The sequence below is a fragment of the Elaeis guineensis genome, chromosome 2 (assembly GCF_000442705.2).
Source record: "Elaeis guineensis isolate ETL-2024a chromosome 2, EG11, whole genome shotgun sequence".
In the NCBI taxonomy this organism is placed as follows: domain Eukaryota; kingdom Viridiplantae; phylum Streptophyta; class Magnoliopsida; order Arecales; family Arecaceae; genus Elaeis; species Elaeis guineensis.
This window is the reverse complement of record NC_025994.2, coordinates 7,738,790-7,752,719: the sequence shown is the minus strand read 5'-3', so window position 1 is coordinate 7,752,719 and position 13,930 is coordinate 7,738,790.

The following is a 13,930-nucleotide window of genomic DNA, read 5'->3' as shown; positions in this document are numbered from 1 at the left end:
AGCAGAGTGCTCAGCACATGATCATGTTCGATGCGAATGTACTCCTATATTCCATCTGCATGCCATAACAGTATCTCCATACTCTTTGATTAAGAGGATAACCAACTCATATGACACACAACGACCTACACTTGATATCGCTATCGTCCTAGTAATAGCATATCATTTGATCATGAATAATTTTAAGGACTTAATGACAAATCCTCCTTTGTCGATTAATATATATATAGTCCTAAGGACTTCATTATAACACAGAAGTTCAAAGATGGTCAATTTGTAATGAAAATATCAAATAACTTTTATTAATAAAAATTCATATACAGTTTACAAGATGAGCACAATTGTCTAACGATTGGCTTTGGGACACATTTTCTAACACATCCGTCGGTGAAAGGGAGGAGGGGTCCAGATGAGGGAAATCGTCCGGGGGGTTGGATAAAGGGACGTCCATCATTGGAAGGGAGAAGGGGCCCAGTGGAGAAGGAGGATCGTCCGAAGGTTGGACGGAGGGGCATCTGTCGGCGAAAGAGAGGAGGGACCTAGAGGAGAAGGGGGATCGTCTGGAGGTTGGATGGAGGGACGTCCATCAGCGAAAGGGAGGAGGGGGGCCGACGTATCTTGATTCATGATCAGACTCGAAGGCTGGAGGCCGGTGGCACCAACGACGAGGAGGAGGAGGGAGGATTTGTAGAGTTGGGGGGTGAAAGGGAGAAGAACCAGCAGAGGCGGTCGTCCTACTGCTCTGTGGCGGCGACCGACGATGTGGGGCAGCAGGTCTCAGGTTTTAAAAAACTAATAGGGTCCCAGCCTCCGAGGGATTAGAAAAACTAATAGGATTTTTTTTTAAATTTTTTTTTTAAGTTTTCATGGCCCACCTAGGCTAGCCCGACCTAACCCATATTAGCCCTTGGGCTGATGTGGGGCGGGCCAAACAAGCCTGATTGTTATTTGGGCTATTCATATGGCAGCCCAGCCCACCCCATTTATAGAGTTGGATCGGACTGGTCCTGTGGGCTAAGCCTATTTTGACAGCTCTACTACTGACCCACGATCAAGAGCCATTGGGGTCTAAGAAACCTCAATGGTAGAAGGCAGGGAGCACAAGGTCGACTTCATTGATGGCCAGGCCGATAAAAATCATTAGACAGCATGCCGATTTTGTTATTTAAGCCATGATAACGAATCAATATTTTGGTGGCTAGTCATTTTTGTCACTTCCTTGGAAGGTTGATCGGATCCATCGCTTAACATCGAGAATACTGATGACTCATTATGATGGGAATATTGATGTTATTAGCAATAGTGCACTAGCCTTAAGATCATCACTCCAAACTAAAGTTAAAGATCTCATTCCCTTACTTGATCGTGTTGCTTTATATAAGCAGCACACAATAGAATGAATTGCAAAAATTGAGAAGCTCATTTTGAGAGTTGATGGCTACATTCAAATGGTATTTACCATATACCCTCTTAAGCACCTTCCAAAACCTACCATCCAAAGCTCCAAATGGAAACGGCTGAAGATAGAATTGTGGAAGAGATTTTGGTGTAGTACCAGAGTCAAACTCTAACTCCAAGCCAATAATAATGAATTTAACCATCATCAATAGGGAGAATTTGAATACTTTGAAGGTAATAGCGATGATTGTCTAAGACCATATCCTTGTAGTGACCGAATCTTAGATAACTCTTAACTAGGATATATTTAGATGGTCATAAAGGAAACAAATAATTCTCATGCGAAAAAGTTAAAAAAAATCACAAAGTTTATTGCTCCAAATGTTTATATACTTGCAAAGATAAACTTTTTTATTTCTTTTTAACCTTTCCACATGGAAAATCAATAGTTTCCTTCCTTCTTTTATTTTATCTTCTTGTAACTATTTTTTTCTTCTAAATTTAATAAAGTCCCTTTGGTGCTTTCCACCATTATTTCCTTAAAAAAAAAGAAGAAACTTTAACTTCTACTTTTTGTAGTGTTGTGTGTTGCAATTTCCATGATAATTAAGTTTAGTAGTAGTGAATCATTTCTAGATGAAATTTTGTTTAGAATTTCTAGGTTGATTAATATAGATTGTAGATTGGTCGAGTTTTGCTCCTATTAAACCCATAAATGGTGCCACATAGAAAGAATGAAGGTTGGTACTATTTTGAAGTAACCAAGTAGTGCAAGTTTGCAAGAATTATGATTTCATGCATCCATTTGAAAGTTCTTGTAATAACTTAGGACCTCATTTAACAAAAGCTAGCCAAGAAGGTGTTATTTGGGTTCTTTGACCTTGTATAAGTATACAAGATCTTTCCATCACATAGTCTATTTGGAATTAGATATATACTCACACGAATCCTCACATGCTCCCTCCATTTAAGTTTTAGTATTCTCATTAGGTTAAGTATCTTATTTTATTCAAATCTAATCATAAATATCATGATCAACCTATGATTAGCCCAAATGGGCCTATGCTCAAGGCTACTATAGTCGCATGGGACCAGCAATGGGTCTAATTTGATACCATTTTAATGGTGTAACATCTCACCTAAAAGGACTAGCTAGACAGGTGTTATTTGCCTTATTGTGAGTATTGAAATATTTGAGAAGCTTGGTTACATTATAAAATTAAATTAGATAAGAATTTAGAATCTTATAAAAAGTTGCATTACAACATTAAATATTAAAAACATACATTACAAAATTAAAGTACACATAAATTGCCTACCAACTTCCCATACATGTTAGAACACTCAAAAAATATATCTACATTACAATACTAAATATAGAGCAATAATCAGAATGCATTACAAAATTAAAGTGCAAAATAATTGCTAAGTCGATGGAATATTATGTTAGAAAATTTAATTATTATATTAAAAAATTAAATTATTTTATTATAATATCCAGCATAGCTGACAGCTTTGGAGAACTCTTGTATTACTGAGAGTGCATAATAAAATTGTCTCCAAGTAACCTTTCTACCTGTGCAAATGTTCGATAGGTCTTCTATTGTTGAAGATTGTATTTGGTCAATCTTTCATTTTTGAGCATCATTAGGATAAAAGAGGAAAAAGAGGATTTTGAGAACTCAACTATCATTGTAGAGCGAAAATAGTGAGTGTTTTATTGGTCTCAGCTTCTCTATTGAAGCAGGTTATGGGTGTTTTCATGCCTAAAAGGATTCTTTTTCTAAAAGAGATCGAAAAAGGATAAAAAGGAAGATGAAGGAGAAAGAGTAAGGGAGGGGAGTGGATGGAACAACCTTTTGTATCATCAAAAGAGTTGACTTGAGGAGCTTCTTGCAGCAAGAAGATGACCAAAAAATATAGATCATGGAAAGTGGTATGTATAGTTGAGAAGGGGATAATGGACCGAAGGATCTTCATATAGGGGCATGAAATCTCTAATCTATTGGCGGGTGACTTTTCATAGATACTAAAAAGCTCCAGAAACATACTATACATTTTAGATATATGATTAGAATATGGTACAAAATTCAATTCTTATACATCACAAAATTAAAGTGCACATGGGCTGCTAGTTATTGGTATTGGAATATTTGAGAAGTATGGTTATGTTATAGAATAAATTAGATGAGAATTTAAAATCTTCTAGAAAGTTGCATTTCAAATTTAAGTTGTATGCATTACAGAATTAAAACGATATTTGTTATAAAATTAAAGCATCGTACATTACAAAATTAAAGTGCACATAGATTGCCTATTAGCTTCATACAGGTATGAGAACACCCAAGAAATATATCTACATTATCACATTTAGAGCATCAATTATAAAACATTACAAAATTAAATTATTTTGTATTAAAAAATTAAAGTGTATAATGACCGCCAACTTGCTTCCTATGGATATTACACACTTGAGATCAAAATACAGGCACATTGATTTCATGCAATCATATGTTGCATCAGGACTACATTAAAATGTGACTATAAAGGATCAATATGTGCCCACTCTATTAATTCAAAGTCACTTTATTATAGACTTGAACTTACAATTATAGTAATTTGTTATTATGATGTAAGCTTTGTAAATTAATTTCTATTCTCACTAGTTATAGAGTAATTAATTAGAAATTAAGCTAAAATAAATAAGAAAATTAACATAGGAACAAGCTAATATCTTTCATTGAATCAAAACTAGTTATATGCTAATAAATGGAGATTACAAGATTCATGGAAGAAAATTAAAGAAGAGATGGAAAAAGTGGTTTCTTTGCTGGAGATTCAGTATGGTCAAACATGCCACCTCTTCGGAGGTGATCACTTAGGGTTATCCCCTAGCCTAAACTCCTCATTTCTCTAGACCTTCTTAGATAGTTGGGGTCATTTCCTAAGTTGAGAGCATCTAGAAGATTGGTAGAGAAGAAGAAACTAACAACTGGTGAAGGAAGAGTTAAAGTTAGGAGATTTTAAGCTAAAGATATGGACATCGAAACCAATGGGCTAGAAGTGATTAAAACGACTTAAGAGTTTAGAACAGTTGATCTAATTCTCTAGTTCATGGGTCCATATATAGATGGAGAGATAATCATGACTTGGTTTGATTTTTTTTTTTAACTAGAGAAGAGTTAAGATGATCTGCAGTCATGTCCCATCCTTGGCTTAAGGAGAGTGCAATAAATCAATGGCTTTGTTTGATGATTTGGATGCTCTCTCCTAGACATGATGACTAAAAGGCTCCCCCCAACCCCTTAAGACATTTTTGGTGGATTTTTGGATGATTTTAATTGCTAAGAGTAGACATATTCAAAAATTATGAAATTCCAATTGATACATCTAGGATATGGAGGGAGGACATAAGTTAATTTTGATTTTGTTTGAACTTGTTTAACTAGGTTTGAGAAATCATGAAATTTTGACTCAAAGTTGGATTGATTGTGTCTAGTCAACTTGCACATGTGGAATTGATCAAATTAAGAATTAAAAAGTCTAATTAGATCTGCAACTCATTGATTATGATAGAAAAAGATCAATTTGATAGGTTAATTGGAGATAATTGAATCAAGTTAGTGAACTTGTCTAGATCAAATGAACTCAAGTTAGCTGATCCAAATTAATTTAGTAAAATTACTAAATTTTTTCTCAATTAAGCTCACAATTTGTTAATTGAAAGTAGAATTAGGTAGGTTGATATATGAATTGAGTTCAAAGTGAAATGGAATGGGAGAAATTAAACTTGAATGTGTGAATTAGGGCTTGAAATTGAGAAAGATGGCTCAATTGATATAATTGGTGCAACTAGTTCTGAATTAAAAATGCAATGGATCAATTGAATGAATGATGGAGTCAATATTGATGGATCTAGGGCTATTTGATGCAAGAAAAAAGGGCTCATAGAATTAAGATTCACCAAAAATCGAGAGGTTTAGATTTAGGATCATGATCACTTTTTAATATTTCAGGCTAAAAATATTAGCTTGGGATGCTCAGAGATATTTATACAAACCAATGCTCAATAAACTTGGCAAACTTCTACAAATATAACTTCAGATAGAAATGAAAAGATTTTGTTATCAGTAGCCAATAAGTGGAGGAAGGCTTTATGTCTCTATTGGTGAGCAAATGAGGTGAATGATGGGGCCTGTCGTATAGATCTTGACAGTCATTTATTAGGTATTTCATCCTGCTCCATCAGGATCCTTTGTTCTAGGCCTATAATTCTCATCCTCTCAGTTTATAGCCTGGTAGTCCCTCTCAAGATTGTCTCATATCTTGACATTGTCTATATTCCACTATGTCCTAGTATTTGTTTCATGCTTGGTCTTCATCCCAACGCTCTAGCTCAATTAGCCACCTAGTATTGGGTCTATGCTTAGTTTGCACCCTATCTCTTAATCTATGCTCAGTTTGCTGTCTAATATTTGGTCTATACTTAGTTAATAGCTTATGATCAGCATGTTTCTTAGACTATATCTTAACACTCGACCTATTTTTCATACCATTGATGAGGTTCCTAATTTGGTTGTTCTCATTCTCCCTCAAAATCATCATTAATTTTGTAGTCTATCTAGAGTGACACCATAAGGCCTATAATTGATCATTCTATGGTTCTTGTCTATCAATATGGTTATAGTGTAAATATTATCATTCTATGCAATAGTTTTCTTTTTTTTTTATTTTTCTCATTTAGTTCTAACTAAAACTTATTTTTGTATAGCAGTATAGTTCAATCTTACTCTTTAATTTCTACTTCACTGAAACCTTAGTTGATTTGGTGAAAGGCACACCACCACTTCAACTTGTTTGTTAAGAATATGATGTTTAATGAAGGCTTGGTTCCAATCAATTTTGTTTTGTATCCTAAGCACTCTAATTCCTAGTTCAGTTTAATTTTGTAAGGTACATTTCTCAAATTTATTAATCCTATAATATACTTCAAATAAAATGAAATTATTTATGTAGTAAATTTTTTTTGGATTAGGTTACTAAGTATCGAGTCATGTATGCATTGTCTAATAGTTGATTTGGAGGGAATCAACATACTGACTTCGCCTCATCTAGTTGATAACTTCATATTTGATGGCCATTTTAATCTGTTTAAATATTGTAACATATGTCTTTTGAGTATTTTAATTGTTAATCTATTTTAATTTTATAAAAATATTTTTATTGACTATTCTAATAGTGTAACAAGTTTTAAATTAAGTGAAATTACTTCTATAATAGAGTTTTAGATGTAGTTACCAAGAAGGGGATTTCATATGCATTGGCCAACAATTGATTTCGGAATGAGCACACATGTTGATGATGTTGAATCTCATTCAATTTTCTTACACATGATAAATTTTGGGTCTCTTTCAATTGAGTAATTCATAGCTCAATTTATCTCTCCAAATGTTCTAATACCAACTTTTAAATCTAGTGAAGTTACATCTACGATGACTTGTAGTTTAGGTTACTACAAAGAGGATTCAATATACATTGGCCAATTATTGATGTTTGAGATTCTTTATGATGCATATCTTAGATAGCAGAAAATAGTGCATGATTGGATAGCTATCACATTGCTCCTCTTGGAGATGGGAGGCTCTCACACATCACTCAACCCCATAAATTTTGTACCCCAGTGCGATGCACTTGGTTTTCAAGATGTATGAGAGATACCCATTTTTTAGATGGCTTCAAATACTTTGTGGTATATATTTCTTACTGTAGAGGCTGTAAGACCATGAATAGCTACCACATCATCCATCTCTATGATGAACCATCATCACCCATCTTGGAAAACTAAATAGGATTGCATTCCATGCAAAGAATATCGAATGTTAGGTAAGCAACTCCATCCATCTCTCAGATCATTGATGTGGCAGTTATCCATGATTGCAGAGCCTTTTATGCTTTAAAATGCATACCATATAAGGTTTTATAATATTGGATAGCCATTATATCATCCATCTCAAAGATAATGATCATTTCTCATCTTGACAATCTAACAAGATCCCATTTGGTGCTAAACATGATATATGCAAAAATAATAATAGCTATCCATCTTCAAGATAGATGATGTAGTGGCTATCCATGACCATATAGCCTCTACAGTGCAAAACACACCATAGAGGATCTCGACTCTTCTAGAGCTCAGATACTTTATAGGATATATTTTGCACTATAGAGGGTTGTACAACCCTAATAGTAGCCACATCATCCATCTTAGGGATGGACTATTGTCACTCATCTCAAGAATTTGAAAAGGAGCACGTTTGGTGCTAATCATGGTAGGCTCTCTGAACATGCACTATTCTTTGCAGTACAAAACATATACAATAGAGGATCCAGACTCATAATTGATTTTGGAACGAGCTGAGGTATTGGTGTAGGTTTAGTATTTTTTATCCTTGAGGATTTGTACTCATAATTGATTCTAGAATAAGCATAAATATTGGTGTATGTGGTGTCTCTTTAAATTGAGTACTATATGACTTAGAGCATTCTATCGTGCATTTTACCCATGAAAACCAGCAGCGCTACCCATAGATCAGGATTTGCTTTCACTTATAAATAGGCCCTCCCATCTATGTTCCCTTCTTCAAATCTTCTCTCCCATACTCTAATCTTCCGTTTTTTCTTCTTCACATGATTGTTCCACTCACTTCCTCAACCCACTAGCACCATAACATTCACTCCTAGTTTCTCTTCGATCCATCTCCTCTCTCCTTTTTTTTGGCAGAGAATGGAGGCTAGGAAAGCAGCTACCTTAAATTTATTGAAGCTTAAAGTATTTATAAAGCAAGAGATGGATTAAGAGAACAATTATCATAATCCAAAACTAAGACATAACACAGCCATGCTACCAAGGGGTGTTGCCCTTAATAACATGAAGTCTATCAATCATAGTCTACCACAATCTGTCATAAATAAAGTATAGTAAAAGGATCAATCTAATCATTCATCAAGCAGATAAGTCAAAATTAGTTTAGCGCATCTAAATCCAAAATCAAATATCAAATATATATCTCAAAATTCATCAATAGTTAACTACAAATCCATGATTATTGTATAAATTAAGATTCAGCTGCAAAATCTCCAAGCTTACTAGTATAGACCCTCAAATCTGGATCATTCTTCATTTCTAACCTCATTCATCTGGATAGAAAAAGAAAAAAATATAAGCTACACTAGCTCAATAAGTAAATATTACACTATCTTATCTGAATCAAGCATAAGTTTATATATTGATCAATAAATCATGTAGTAAAGATGATATTATTAAAATATAAAACTTTTCATAGTAATAATATATCATAAATCAATGCTGCTCTTGTATATGCATAAACCATACAATTTATATAAATATAGTTTTCAATACATAACATAAATAATTTATAAATCATATTAACTTTATCAAATAAATTCATAAATCATCTATCATTTTATCATACCATAATTTTTAATAATTTTTTAAACTAAATGTTAAGATCACTTTATACCCATGATAGGGTCATAATCATCAAAATACCAACTACTATTATCCATTGGTAGGATTGAGTACCAACTACTATTATCCGTTGGTAAGGTTATGTACTAATTATTATTATCCATTGGCAGGATCGTATGTCAATTACTATTATCCATTGATAGGATTATATACTTATTACTATTATCTACTGATAGGATCATATATCAATTACTATTACCCACGATAGTGTCATATATAGCTATCTAAGAGCTTTTTACTATACTTGCTAAAATAAGTATTCTTAAATTATATTTTATCAAATTATTTTTTTTAAATCATGCATAAATAAAATATTAGATAATTTTATAGATTTCATGGTCCATAAATAATTTTTAATAATAAAATAATCATAAAATCATTATTTTTATGATACAAGATAAATATTATAAATATGGATTTCATATTTCATAAAAAGTAACTCATATTAAAATATTCATAAAATTATTATTTTATGATGAATCATGAATTTCCTAATGATATGCTCGATCTTTATTTTAAAAAATATAGAATAATTATTTTATGATAAAATAATCGATAAATTCAAAAATAAGTAAGAAGTATCTGAATCTCATACTTCTTCCATCCTAACCCTTCAAACTTCGCTAGACAAGTTTATTAAATCTATTTAATATATTAAAATATAATTAATTTTTATTCAATAAATTCAATCATAAGAAAAAAAATTATAGATTGGATAGTCGATCCAATAGACTATCCGGATACTGAGGCAATTCAGGGCCTTCTAGTCAAGAGTCACATCTAAATGACTCGATTAAAGAATCATGAAGTATGGATTGGATCAAAGTCAAGATCATTCAATAGAGTTCATCAATAATAGATTTCAAAGATACTCAACATGGCTAGCATAGAATTGATATATTGCACGGATATCAAAATAATTTTAAATCATCTTGCTTCCATCTCAGGTTCATACTAGGATTCTTGGATCAAATAGAGAAAGAAAGAGGGAGTAGAGGGAGAAAAACCCTAGAGAGAGAAGGAGAGAGAGAGATAAGAGAGATAATTCTCTCTTTTTTTTCCTTTTCTTTTCTTCTTCTTCTTTCTTTTCTTTCTTCTTTCTTTTCTTGGCCGAATAGGGGAGGAATAAGAGTGGTGGTTGGTGCTCAAGCGGGGGGTGCTGGCATAGTTGGAGGTCCAACAGCAGACAGTCGATGGCAGTGGGATAGGGGATAGTCAGTGGTGAGGGCCGAACGATAAAAAAATCTAGAGAAAAATTCAAAAAATAGGAGATCTATCTCCTTTTCATGATTTCTCCAATCATCAGTCGATCACTGACAGCCATGACCTTAGAGAAGGATGGTAGGGAGCTCGACGATCCAACCAAGGCTCTGGCAGCCAGAAAAAGATGAAGAAAACTCCATCAAAATAGAGAATTATGAACATGGAATTTTCTGACGAAGCCAATGGCCAGTAGCGGCACCAAAGCCATATGAAGAAGGCAAAGAAGGAGAGAAAAAGGGTCGGAGCTTACCTTGGGCTTCGACGACATCTTTGGCTCCTATTTTCAATGGATATGGTGCTAGGAAAATTGAAAAGACAAAGAAGAAAGATAGAGAAAGAAGAGAGGAGGAGGGTCGGGCTCATCATGGAATCCTTTGGAGAGGGAAGGGGGGAATTTATAGAATGGAGGAGAGTCCGAATCTTCTCCAAAATCGGCTTCCTCTCTGATGAATTCGGATGGAAGAAGACTCCCAATAGGAGTCTTCATCATTTTTTTGACTGTCGTTCAGGTGGGGTTTGGGCCATCTTAGTGCTGGGCTTGTTCAATGGACCAGACCATCACATTCTACCCCCTTATAAGAGTTGTCCTCAAAACTTAACGTACCATCATTCTCAAACAAGTAAGGATACTTAGTCTTCAACTTATATTCCACCATGCTTCTGCTACATTATTCTAATCTAAACCAACTCTTCTATACTCATCTCATGTCAATCTTTGCAAATCATAAACCTAAGTTTAAGTATTATCTATGATCAAACTTATTGCTCCGATACCATAAAATGTCATGTCCTAAAATCAGAACATAACATGGTCATGCTACCAAGGAGTGCTACCCTTGATAACACGAAGTTTATCAATCATAGTTTGCTAAAATCTATCACAATTAAAGTATAGCAAGAGGATCAATTCAATCATTCATCAAGCAAATAAATCAAGATTGATTCAGAGCATCTAAATTCAAAATCAAATACCTAACTTATATCTCAAAATTTATCAATAGTTGACCATAAATCCAAGATTATCCTATAAATTAAGATTCAATTGTAAAATCTTCAAACTTGCTAGTATACTCTCAAGCTTGGATCATCCTTCATTCCTAACCTTATTTATCTGGTTAGAAAAAGAAAAAGATATGATCTACATCAGCTCAATAAGTAAATCTTATACTATCTTATCTGGATCAAGTATAAATTTATACATGGATAATAAATTATTTAGAAAAGATGATTATCATTAAAAATATAAAACTTTTCATAGTAACACTATATCATAAATCAATGATGCTCTTGCATATGCATAAATTATACAATCATATAAATATAGTTTTTAATACGTAACATAAATAAATTCATAAATCATAATAAATTTATTAAATAAAGTCAAAAATTATCTATCATTTTATTATATTATAATTTTTAATAATCCTCTCAGACTAAATACCAAAGTTACTTTATACTTGTGATAGGAATATAATCATCAAAATACCAACTACTATTATCTATTGGTAAAGTCATGTACCAACTACTATTACTCATTAGCAGAGTTATATACTAACTACTATTATTCATCAATTGGACTGTATGTCAATTACTATTATCCACTGATAGGATCATATATCAATTATTTTTATTCACTAATAGGATCATATGTCAATTATTATTATCTATTGTCAGAATCATACATAGCTATCTGAGAGCTTTTTACCATCCTTCTTAAAATTACATGTTTAAATCATATTTTATCAAATTTTATTTTCTTAAATCATATATAAATAAAATTTTAGATAATTTTGTAGAGTTCATGGTCCATAAATAATTTTTAACAATAAAATAATTATAAAATTATTTTTTTCATGATAAAAGATAAATTTCTTAAATATAGAGTTTATATTTCATAAAAAGTTATTCATATTAAAATATTCATAAAATTATTATTTTATGATGAATCATGAATTTCACAATGCATATGCTAGATTCTTATTTTATAAAAATATAAAATAATTTTTTATGATAAAATAATTGATAATTCAAAAGTAAGTAAGAAATATTGAGATTACTTACTACTTCCATCCTAACCCTTCAAACTTTACCAGACGAGTTTATTGAATCTATTTAATATATTAAAAGATAATTAATTTTTACTTGATAAATTCAATCATAAGAAAGAAAAACTATAAATGGGATGATCGATCCAATAGGTTGTCCGAACACCGAGATAATTTAGGACCTCCTAGCTGATGGTCAGATCGAAGCAACTCATTTAAAAAATCATGAAGTATGGATTGAATCAGGACCAAGATCAATTAATTGAATTTATCAATAATAGATTTCAAAGATACTTGATATGGCCAACATGGGATTGATATATTGTATGAATATCAAAGTGGCTTTGGATCATCTTATTTTCATATCAGATTCGTACCAAGATTGATGAATCAGATAGAGAGAGAAAGAGGGAGTGAGGAAGAAAATCATCAAGATAAATGATCGCAAAACAAAATTAATTTCTTCCAATAGAAATAGACTTATTTGCAATATTTTCACATATACTTACCTCCTATATGCCTATTTACATATGATCTATATACTAAGTTCAACCTCAAAAAATACTCGAATCATATATCAAAAAAGATTTTCTTAGTTCAACTTTAAATAATTTTTAAAGAATGAATAATTATCTTGTTACTAAATAATTAACTTCAAAACTAAGAGCAATATCATAGTATTACTTCAATATCAAATTAGAGTTTATAATTCTCTTAAACAATTGATGATTCAAATTAATAATTACAATGCATAATAAAATTTCTTGATTGATCCTCTTGCAATTACTTTAGATCAAAATCAAACTAATCATAACATGATTCATAAATTATCTATCATATATCAAACTATATGAATCATACTCCCAAGTGATCTTCTCATACATAATCTCGAGGTTTCATCAAAATATCATGAAGACAACTTATATTGTAATCATCATAAATCTATATTCCAATCTCTCCAATATCTATCCATCTATATTCATCCTATATCTTATTATATGTATTATAATTTATCTATTTATACTCTGATACCATATTAATTGCATGTCTTCGATTTGAGATCATAAATCTAGTGGTCATAGCAATCATCGCATATTCATGAAAAACTCTCTCTATAAGTTTGTAAAGTATCTCATCATGATATCAGAAAGCAACAATAGAACAAAATTCAAATAATTAAGGTTGAACTTTGATTCAAATTATTATTTTAAATATCTGACAAAATAATATTCATGATCTTGTATTAAATCTCAACAAATTTTAATCTAAAAATAAAAATATTAAAGTCTGCTTCTAGTTTGCTTGCCCCTATCGAGTTCTCAAGTCAAGCCAAATCTTTGAATCTATAAAAATAGTAAAATATAGAGTAATGAGTTAAACTATCTAATAAGGAATGATATCAAAGTATAATTTATTATTAATCAATGTACAAATGTAATCAAATTTATTTTTAAAATATGAATTCAATAATATTGATATCTTTCAAACATTCAAATACATAATCATATATCAAATTTCAAAATCAATCATATTCAAAAATCTAATTCAAAATAAATTTTACTTAACTCGTCAATCTTTAATGATGACTATATTTATATCCTATAGTTGGATCAGAATTTCACACTTATATCCTATAGTTGGGCTAAAATATCATACTTATATCATGTGATGGGAT